The sequence below is a fragment of the Dermacentor silvarum genome, chromosome 5, assembly GCF_013339745.2.
Source record: "Dermacentor silvarum isolate Dsil-2018 chromosome 5, BIME_Dsil_1.4, whole genome shotgun sequence".
NCBI lineage: Eukaryota > Metazoa > Arthropoda > Arachnida > Ixodida > Ixodidae > Dermacentor > Dermacentor silvarum.
In genome coordinates this window covers 171400604-171410711 of record NC_051158.1, presented here as the reverse complement: position 1 = coordinate 171410711, position 10108 = coordinate 171400604, and the positions used below count along the sequence as shown (strand labels likewise).

At 42.9% G+C, this 10108-nt stretch overlaps 1 long non-coding RNA gene across 1 annotated transcript; it reads left to right on the top strand.

The window, feature by feature from the left end:
* The first annotated feature begins 6502 nt into the window (after positions 1 to 6502).
* LOC125945292 (uncharacterized) lies at positions 6503 to 9413 on the top strand. Its single transcript, XR_007466789.1, has 3 exons — positions 6503 to 6602; positions 7711 to 7814; positions 9384 to 9413. It is a non-coding gene; the product is annotated as an uncharacterized LOC125945292 (long non-coding RNA).
* Positions 9414 to 10108: the final 695 nt, after the last annotated feature.

Below are 10108 nucleotides of genomic sequence, written 5' to 3'. Positions count from 1 at the left end.
AAGTGAATAATTTACGATTGTCATTTGGCTGAGTAGTCAGTTGTGTACTTGGCATGGCCGTATCTGTTTACGCGTGCGTGCAAACAGTATGCCTGTTGCACTTCAGCCGAAGCTGCAGCTGCTGTAGCACGCCAGCCATCGCCACGTTTTGTCACCTTTATTCCTGACACTGAGAGGAAATATGGTCTCACCAATTCAAGATGAGGGCACATATTTTCGAAAACACTACACTTGGCGCCATAATTAACGTGTATGTGGGCGGTGATCACGAATATGTGCTCGGTAAGTGTCATATTAGTCCGTAGGCCGTCCACCATTTCAAGCAGACGGAGCCGCGCGGGCGGCGCGTGAATTGGCTCATGCTTCAGCTACGACTTCCCCTGAGTGACAAATCTCGAAGGCCATGCTCCTGAAGCGACGCGAATCGGGGAGGCAAATTCTCCTTCTTTAACCGCAGTGTGGCGCTGCTGCAGTGTGTTGTTTAAACTTTTTAAACTGTAGAAGGGAAGCATCCCGTTTGATCAATGAGAATGAAAAGAAGTATAAGTTGTCAGTTGACAAACTGCGCATCGACTCAAAAACCTATATTTACAATGTGACGACTGATACTGTCATGCAGTTTAATCAATAGCTCATGCGCAGTGAACGTGCGCACATCTTGAAACAGCCGAAACCAGTCATCATGTCTTCCCCCTTGTCAATATCATTCACTAATATTCGAAGTATATTATCTAAGTGTGCTGAAGCCTCGTCTTTCCTCGAAGACAGTGATCCCGATATCATCGCTTTCACTGAAACGTGGCTACACCCAGACATTCGTGATTGCGAAGTTCTTTCAGGCTCCAGCTCATTTAACATATACAGGTGCGATCGCATTCATAGGCGAGGGGGAGGCGTTCTGCTTGGCATTAAGAAATCGCTAACATCATTTGCTATCAATACAGATTCTCATCTGGAAATCATATGGACGGCCTGCATTACATCTTCCACCAAACTACTGATAGGCAACTGTTACCGAGCACCGAACTCCGATCACTCCTTCTCAGACAAGCTGCGTGAAAGCATTGCGAGAGCACTTGAGCTCTTCCACGCAGATATCACTTATCTGTTCGCTGACTTCAATTTTCCGCAGATTGACTGGACACTGCTATCATCCCCATGTACTGTTTCATCAGGCCTCATTGATCTGACTTTAGATTTTAACCTATTTCAAGTAGTTACCCAACCTACCCGCGGTCCGAATATACCAGACCTCATCTTTACAACAGCTCCTGATACAGTCAGTAACATAACTTACTTAGATGGACTGAGCGACCATAAATTACTTCAAATCACCATTAACATTCCGCTTCCTTTCACTGGTGTAACGAGAAAACAGATTCGCGACTATAACCGAGCTAATTACGATTGCATTAATGCCGAACTGCAAGTCTTTTATGATAACATCTTGATGCCCCATTTTCATAGCAGGTCTGTTGAAAGTAACTGGGTTCTTTTTATAGACAAGCTCACAGAATTAGTATCCAAGCACGTACCACTTATCACAATATCTAACGATAAAACTAACCCTTGGTTTACGAGAAAACATCAGCATATGAGAAAAAAGAAAAGGCGACTGTACGATGCCGCGAAGCGTGAGTGTACGCCAGATGCATCGGTTAATTACAAAAACTACCTGAAATCATACTGTTCTGCCCTTTGTGAAGCCAAAGATAAGTATTTTTCAGAAGACCTTCCCGCACTACTAAAAAATAATCCTAGTAAATTCTGCAAAACGATAAGGCAACATAGCCTGGGAAACGATATCTCGGTACATAATGCTTACAACACCCCATATTCGGATGCTGACATCCCCATTGCTTTAAACACGTTTTTTACGTGTTTTTACCAAAGAAGATAATTCTAGCATCCCTTACGTCAATGATTTTGATTACCACTACATGACACCTGTCGACATTACACTTAATGGCATTGTGCACCTGATCAATAACCTTAAAGTGTCTTCATCCTCCGGTGTCGACGAAATAAATTCAAAAATACTAAAAAATACCACTTCAGTTTCCAGCGTCATCTTACTTCACATCTACAAACAGTCATTATCAACAAGTGAACTGCCCACTTATTGGAAAATAGGAAAGGTAGTACCCGTTTTCAAAAGTGGTAATAAATATTCGCACGAAAATTATCGCCCCATCTCACTAACATGCATTTGCTACAAGATGCTCGAACACATTATCGCATCGCAGATCTACGATCACCTAGAATCAAATCATTTCTTCCTCCCAAATCAGCATGGATTTCGAAAAGGCTTCTCCTGTGAGTCACAGTTATTTGAATTCACTACTGACCTTCATTACAACATGAACGATAACTTACAAATAGATTGCATCTTCCTAGACTTTTCTAAGGCATTGCCGACTAATATCAAAACATTCTGCGCTTAGATTAAATACGCTAACCTTGTCATGGGTCCGTAACTTTCTTTCTAACCGCCGGCAGTTCACCGTTGTCAATAATTACTTCTCTCCTCCTCCCGATGTTACATCCGGGGTGCCGCAAGGTAGCGTCCTTGGTCCTCTACTATTCTTAATCTACATTAATGACTTGCCAAATAACATATCATCCTGTATACGTATATTTGCTGACGATTGCATTGTTTACCGTTCCATGAGAAGTGCTGATGATCACCAATCCCTCCAAAGTGACCTGGATCGCATTAACAACCGGTGTAAAACATGGCTAATGACTCTTAACATTTCAAAATGTAAAATTCTCTTATTTACCCGTAAATCAGTTCGAACGCTCTTTCATTACAACATGAATAACAACACATTGGCTAGAACCACATGGTATAAATATCTAGGCGTTCACCTCACACAAAATCTTTGCTGGGTCGACCATTTCTGCTAATGCTTCTAGATCATTGGGGTATCTTCGTCGCAACCTACAATCCACTACTCCTCACGTACGTAAACAGGCCTACCAAACATTTGTCCGACCCCAGTTAGAGTACGCATCATCCATTTGGTCACCTCATCAAAAATATTTAACACAGAAGTTAGAAGCTATTCAGAACCGGGCTTGTCGTTTTATCACGCGGAATTATAACAACTTGTCCAGTGTAACCCAGCTAAAGCTCAAACTTTCACTCTATCCATTAACATTACGTCGTGACATTGCGCTTTTGTCTCTCTTTCATAAATATGTCACTGGCACTCGATCACTGCTAGCACAATTACAACGTTCCTCTCACTTATCGCACCGATTACACAATGACTTCAGCTACGCCCGTGTCTACGGCACCACTAATGCTTTTAACTACTCGTCACTCCCGCGTGCCATACGACTGTGGAATGATCTTCCAAACTGTATCGCCCTTCAGCATAAGCACAATAAATTTCGCGAGCTTCTCATCAACCATCTCACTGATAATGCTTAGATGGTCCATTTGTTCCCATGTTTCATGCATCCCCCCCCCTTTTTTTTTCGAAGTGATGCTGTTGCATTAGGTTCTGTTTGTTGTCCCAACTAGTACCGGTAAACTGCGTAGTCTGTTTCACTACGCTTCATTCTATCTGTCCAACACGCTGTTGAATTTCTTTTGCGTTTCAAACTTGCCTATTCATGTGACATACATATCACTAGTTTTTACTTGGACATTTTTTCTGCTGTTGTTCATTTTGTTCTGCTTGTTCTTACTGGCTTTGATGTTAACCCAATTTGTTCCTACTTGTTCTTACTTTGTATCGCCCCCCCCCCCCTTACACAATGCCTCTGCGAGGCCTGTAAGATACTTGTAAATAAATAATAAATAAGATCAGAAGAAAGGGGAGCCAATGGTTGTCAGAAGTAAACAAAAAGGATAGAAAAGCAGCGAAGAAATTTGGAAACATCTCAACTCCTTGAGTAATAAGACTAGCCTAGAGCAGAGGTTTATATTTACAGCTCAAGGTGTTCGGCTAGAGGGAGATGAGGCAATGGAACATATAAGAACAATGATGACAGAAAAATTTAAAGACCGAAACATAGCATGTGCTCCATCAGGTGAGGATAGACTAGTTAGTGCAGTGGCTCCACTGGCACAAAGAGAGTGGGAAAGGGCAGAGAAGAGGGTTCCTAGTAGCACGTCGACAGGTCCTGATGGCATCCCAATTATGTTGATAAAGACATTGGGTTCAAAATCTAAGAAAGCATTCAGAGAGGCAGTGAGCGAAATGATAATGGACGGTAAAGCCCCCGACGGGTGGAGACTGAGCAGGATGAGCATGATATATAAGGGAAAGGGGGACAAAGCCGACATAAACAACTCCGTCCCTTAACAGTGACGCCAGTGGTTTACAGGGTGGTGATGCAGATTATAAAGGACAGACTGCAGGCATGGGTGGAGAGCGAGGAGGTGCTGGGGAAACTACAAAATGGGTTCCGGAAACAAAGAAGGTTAGAAGATAATCTGTTCTCATTGACACAGTGTATTGAAATAGCAGAAAAGGAACACAGACCCCTATGGCTTGCATTTCTGGATATCAAGGGAGCCTATGACAGTGTAATCCAAAAGGATTTGTGGGACATACTGGGCACTCTAGATGTGGAAGATGGAGTAAGAAATCTTTTAAAAGATATCTATAAAAGTAACAAGGTGCTCATAAAATTAGAAAACAAGGTATATGGGCCTATAGAGATACAGCAGGGGCTTAGGCAGGGGTGCCCTCTGTCACCTCTGTTGTTCATGCTGTATTTACAAGGATTGGAGAAAAAATTAGAGAGGAGCGGACTTGGCTTCAACCTTTCCTATTTCAAGCAAGGAGAATGGATTAAAGTCATTACCAGGACTGATGTATGCGGATGACATTGTACTTATGGCTGACAGCAAGGAAGACTTGCAGAGGTTAATGGACATCTGTGGTAAAGAGGGAGATAGCTTGGATTTGAAGTTTATTAAAGAAAAATCGGCAGTCATGATATTTAATAATAATCAAGGCAGCGAGCATAGGATACAGGAGGTTACGCTGGAGGTGGTGGATAAGTACAAATATCTTGGGGTGTGGATAAACAATAGGGCTGAGTACCTAACGGAACATGAAAACTATGTAACGGCTAAAGGTAGCAGAAATGCAGCTGTGATGAAAAATAGGGCACTGTGGAATTACAATAGGTACGAAGTCGTGAGAGGGATTTGGAAAGGGGTGATGGTCCCTAGTTTGACTTTCGGCAATGCGGTCCTGTGCATGAGATCAGAGGTTCGAGCAAGGTTGGAAGTTAAGCAGCGAGGGGTAGGTAGACTGGCTCTGGGAGCACACAGAAATAACCAAATCAGGGGGTACAGGGTGACATGGAATGGACGTCATTCGAGGGCAGGGAAGCCAGCAGCAAGATAGAATTTGAGGAGTGATTGAGAGAAATGGCAGAAAAGCGGTGGGCAAGGAGAGTTTTCAGTTATTTGTAGATGAGGAATGTTGATACAAAATGGAGGAAGCTGACCAGAAAACTGTCAATCAAATATTTGGACTGCAGGAGGGGTGCAAACCAGGAAACAGCGGTTAAGAAAAAGGTTAAGGAAACAGAGAGGGGTCTGTGGAAAACAGGGATGCAGACGAAATCAGCACTGGGAACGTACAGAACTTTCAAGCGAGAAATTGCCAAAGAAAATATCTATGATAATTCTAGGGGAAGCTCTTTGTTGTTTGAAGCCAGGACGGGAGTATTGCGGACTAAGATGTACCGAGTCAAGTACCAAGGTATAGACACGTTGTGCTGTGCGTGTGGAGAAGAAGATGATGATGATAAGTGGTTCTTGAGGGAAAGGGAAAGGTTGGCGCTATCTTCTGCAGCCCTTGAGGGAGCACGGCTCAGCGCCAAGTGTGGAGAAGAAGAGGAAACGGCTGAACACCTCATACTTTTCTGTAAAGGGCTTAACCCTACAGTGCAAAGCAACGGGGCTGATTTTTTCAAAGCATTGGGGTTTAGGGACAGCGAAGGCAAAATAGACTTTAAGCGGGTAGAAATAACCAAACAGAGGTTATCTGATTGGTGGATAAAATCAAGGCAGGGGTGAAATTTCACCCACCACAAAGTACAAAATATGTTTATAGTCATGGCTAGGTGGCGTGTGCCACCGCCCGATTTAAAGGGTTCAGCCTCATCCATTCATACATCCATCGTGGCCAATAAATCCAATCCAATCTAAGTTGCTGTAGTGTATGGACCACGTTGGCTGCGCGCGAGTGCTTGTTGCAGTGAGGCTGTAGTTAAATTTATATTAGAAGTGCCTAGACAAAATGTGCTCCTTATCGTGTGCAATAACCATCGCACAGCCTCTGGACTTTTGAAATGCCGTGTGTTCGCCGTGTGTTTTGTGCGATACGCCAGTGTCAACAGTGTCATAGTACAGCGCCCGTCCGAGCTGCCTTTGTTCCCGCCTGCCAGCGCTCTCTCGTGAAAAGCCTGGTACTGGGGCTTCGAGTCAGTGTATGAAGAATTTGCTAAAGGTTGTGCTTTCGTGGTGTTGTAGTTCATCGGCAGTTCTACAGTGTTTGCGCCCGAACCAGAGTTGGTGCCACGGTACCTGTGAGACGAAGGAGCGTTTGCTGCCTACGTCTTGAAAGGTAAGCAAGTTTGGCGCTTGTGCGCGTTGTTGTAGCTTATGGTTCATGTAATGATCTTTGTGTGACTAGAGCAGAGCGCATTTTGAGCGTAAGTTGTCCATGTTTCTGTGCACGTTTAGTAAGTAATTTTAGGAAAGTTTCCGTTGGTGTTATCGCGCACTTGCATTTTCTTGTGAAGTATGCTACCCCGTCTGATTGTTATAACTGAATGGGAACGCAATTATGGAAACACTGAAAGTTCGTTTGTTGGGTAGTTTCCCGACAGAAAATTATTCCTTATATAGGCATTTCCGCAAGTTAGCTGCAAGTGTGTATACGTTGATGTGTCATGGGCTTCACGCGTTGGCACAGTATAGCTATGTCTGACGCGCATATATTAACTTGTATGAAGACTTTTTTTGTATACAGTTCACTTTGAAGGCCCGCGTCACGAGAACCTGTCTGTATTCTATATTGAACTATGGAACCTGTCGTGTTCTATATTGCAGGGCAGGTATACGCCGATATTGCAATGATGAAGTTTCTTTTAATCGAGACATCTCAATCAGACGCTGGCTTTTACTATGTATTCATATTTGTCAAAAGAACAGTATGTCAGCTCTTCCAGTCATAGGTAATGGCTGTGCCTTGCAGTAATAAAGTAAGGGCTGCGATTTCGTAGCGATACTTTGCGCTCGATGCTACGTCACTCTTACCACCCACCGCAAACGGCCGGCTATTCCAGCTCATAAGACGGGCGGAGCGTCGGTCAAACCACTGACGAAGAGCGAGAAGGAATACCATCGCTATACAAACACGGCCTAGGGTTCAAAAGACTTTTCATGTGCTCAATTATTTTTTCATAATCCAATGCTACTTTGTTTTACTACATATTTGAGTTTCGGTGATTTTCCTGGTAGTCTTATGTTTGCGGCATTCCCGCCTGGAATCTCACTTGTTACAAAATATACAAAATAACCGTGTAACTTCCTGAGATATAATGATGAGAGATTTGTACGAGACGCACATTAATGTAGCTGCGTGTGTGAGGCTCTTTTTGCAATTCAGTATTACACTGATATGACAGGTTTCCAGATTCACATTGCAATAAATTCTTCATTTCTTGCAGTTTAAGGCTATGCGGATTCTGGAGGCATCCCGCAGGAACCTGCAGCACTGCTGCAAGCTGGAGAGCACCACTATAAAGCACCTGATCTGCGTGTTTTCCCAAAGGTGCGTACAAAACTGTCACTGCCTGGTGTGTTGTAGGGTATGTTGCTGTAATATGCAGTCGTTTTACTGTGTGTGCAATTTTCATGATTTCTAGTGGCAAATCACTTGCATTTCACTTTTGGTCATCTGGAGGGCCCTCAGTTTAATGAACTTACCTTTAACTAGCCTCCTCTGAGTTAAATAAAACTCTGACTTGAGTAACTGCATGATATACTCTGTACAGACGGTATATTAATCTAGTCAGATTGCCTTTTTAAGATAATCGTTGAGAAGCGTGCGTAAGGTCTCGAGATGTGTATCTTTCTGTCATTTTCATTATGCAGTCTTGTGAAGCTCACTTCTGACACTACTGCCTGTGCGCCTATATTGTTCCCTCTAATCGGTCACACTTATGTATTGCATACCATACTTCATCTCCTAAATTTAGCATACAAAGAACAACATTTAGCATACAAAGAACTTTCATTTTCATTAGGTAGTTGCTGAATCCCTAGTCACAGTATGAGAAGGTAATTCCTCAAGCATATAACAGACCATTAACAATTTAATGTGACACGTTCAGTATGCGCCCCAAGTGCAGGTTGGCATAATGCTGGAAGCTGGTCTCCTTTGTATGTTACAGAAACTTGCGGTGGTAACGCAAACTACTAAATCATAGCAATCCGCCCAGTGCAGTAGTTGCAAGCCACCACGACAGTGAAGCTGAACGCTGAGCGTTGACCGTTACATTGCCATTTTGTTTCTGCGTGTCCTTGCCCTTCTCCCGTTGACGTTGGATAAAGCTTGTTCTTTGCTGCCACTTATCTGAAATGTAAACAATCATTTCTACCTTCTCTTTCTTATTACTTGTCAGCTGCCTAATACACAAGCTTCCGGTGACATGGCAACAGCGCTGACTACTGCCCTAGAACTGACGTTTGCGTTTGCGTCTGTCGTTTGTCGTACCACATGCTCACTACCTCAGATTTCCTGCGATGTCACAAGGAAGCTTGCTTCATGCTCAAGCTGCCCTGCACTTGGCGGAAATATTGAAATAATCACTTTTTAATATAATAATTTGTTGTGCTTTTAGCACGTTCAGTTTTCAAACTCTGAATAATGCGCACTAGATGGTCTATAAAAATGTTTTCTACCACTTAAAGACATGGTTTGGGCAAAAAGTGCTTTACGCATGTCATCGCATTTATTGAGTTATGCATATCGCGCTGAAGCCGTTCTAAAAACTTCGAATATCTTTACTGCAACTGATTTACGGCTACTTCACACAAGTGTATGATTCCTACATGTAACACATGCATATTCTGTACAGCAGCACTGTTTCAGCAATGCTTCAGTCACTTTTTGGGTGGCGTTCCAATACCCACAAGGACGTCGCCCAAAAAGAAGCTTTGCACCCCAGAGGTGTGAATGCCATTCTAAGTATGTGGGGCAAGGCAGTCAGTTGAAATCTTCATTTTGATTGTGGGTCATTTGAAGTCAAATTCTTGTGGATGACAGCTACTCATGCTATCTCGTCCAGGTACAATTCATAAGGCTATTCTAACTATTATTGCATTTTTCCTCCTTTAGGCTTGCAGCAAGGGGTATATCAAGAACACGTTAAATATCAAGACCATATTATAGTCACTGCTTGCTTGCGGCTTCTGATGACATGTATGAAAGGTTTGGAAAATAAATATCAGTGTTTGAAAAGATTGGTGTGTTTCGCTAACAGGTACATACTTTTATATTCCACTCATGTTCAAGGTTACGTCAGAACACTACCAGAAAAATTGTTAAAATGCTGGTAAATGGGGGTAAATGTCACCAGGATGTTCCTAGGGCAAGCAACATAAAGTTGGAAAAAAGTTACAAGGATGTTTCTAGGGCGAACAGCAAAGAAGTTGGAAAAAAGTTACTATAGTCGGGTACAACTTTAGAAGACAGGAGGAGGCCCCGCCCAGTTGACCGAAGCGCAGCAGCCAATTCCTCCGCGACTAAAGAAATAGTCCCGCTCAAAAAATTGTGACTGCTTCTAAAACGCGTATTTGTCGGTATAAATAAGATTTGTGTATCTTGACGAGTGGTTTGGTAAAACTATCATGATGGAAATGCTACCGCACATGCCGGATCGCGAGAGAAAAATAACTCTGTGCCTTCTACAACGCTGTGCGTCGTCTGCTACAGAGCAAGATCGACGGCACCGGGCGTAGCAGTCGCTGGCTTAATAGCATAAGATTCATATATACTTTTTGTGTGTTTGCACAACCTTAATTTTTAATGTGTTGGGCTTATTTTTAACTAATACTTTCTTT